The sequence below is a fragment of the Octopus bimaculoides genome, chromosome 21 (assembly GCF_001194135.2).
Source record: "Octopus bimaculoides isolate UCB-OBI-ISO-001 chromosome 21, ASM119413v2, whole genome shotgun sequence".
Taxonomy (NCBI): Eukaryota; Metazoa; Mollusca; class Cephalopoda; order Octopoda; family Octopodidae; genus Octopus; species Octopus bimaculoides.
Window position 1 is genome coordinate 4334726 of NC_069001.1, and position 1029 is coordinate 4335754.

The following is a 1029-nucleotide window of genomic DNA, read 5'->3' on the forward strand; positions in this document are numbered from 1 at the left end:
CTGTAGAAAAGGGGCCGGACTAACTCGTATCACTGGCCGGTGTCCGGGTTTAAAAAACCCGAGAACTATGCCAGCTTTGTAGAAAAAAGTATAAAAATGTCAACTTCAAGCATGGAAGTTGGGATAACACACACGACCCGTGGTAACAAAGCGACAACGATGGGGAAAGGAGAACCGTCTCCTTTAAAAAGGAAAGGACGAAATAAAACTTTTTACATAAAGCTTGGATAAGTCAAAGGAAGAAAAAAAACCATATCAATGTAATCTGCGAAAAGCATTCAAGAATGATTTAGCAAAAAACTACCTTAGTTGTAGCTGAACAACTATTGGGAAGGGCGACCAGACGGACAGTTCACATAACAGCCTCACAGTAAAAGAAAAAAAAAAACAAAAAAAACTGAGTCGGAGAAATGACCACTAAACACCCGAGAGGAAAGGTAATTGCCTGAAATATGGGCAGATATTTCATCCGTGATCGACAGATTCAGATAGACTTTGGCAGCGATCAGGTTACTGGATCCCTGCTCGGATTCGACTGGTTTGCTTAAAGTGTCCAAGCAGGGATCATGCAGAAAAGACGAGTAGAGAGGCCAGTCTCACAGAGATGGAACGAGAGAAAGCTGTGCATGACAGGTTAGCCAGAGGCGGTGAACACCCACTAGGTCATTGTCGTCCAGTATCGCCTGACCAGCTTTCCTTGCCGCATTTCCTATCTGAAAAATCAGCCAGTTTGGCCTTCAATTTAAGCAATCTCTTCTTTGTCGATCTCTGCCTTCACAGCTGATTTCATCCTTTGGTGGTTATTTGTTATACCGATTACATATTCGACTTTCAAGTTTTGTTTACTCCTTAAGACACACGATCAATAAAACTTCAAATAAGGCAGTGTATCACAATTGTAGCACTGTCACCACCACTGCAACCGTGATGAGCAGAGACAGCAATAAGTGAATTAGCAAAGTAAGCTGCTACTAGTAAGACCGCCACAACCATCGATGTTACCGTCCAAAAGTGAAGTCCTTCTCAAAA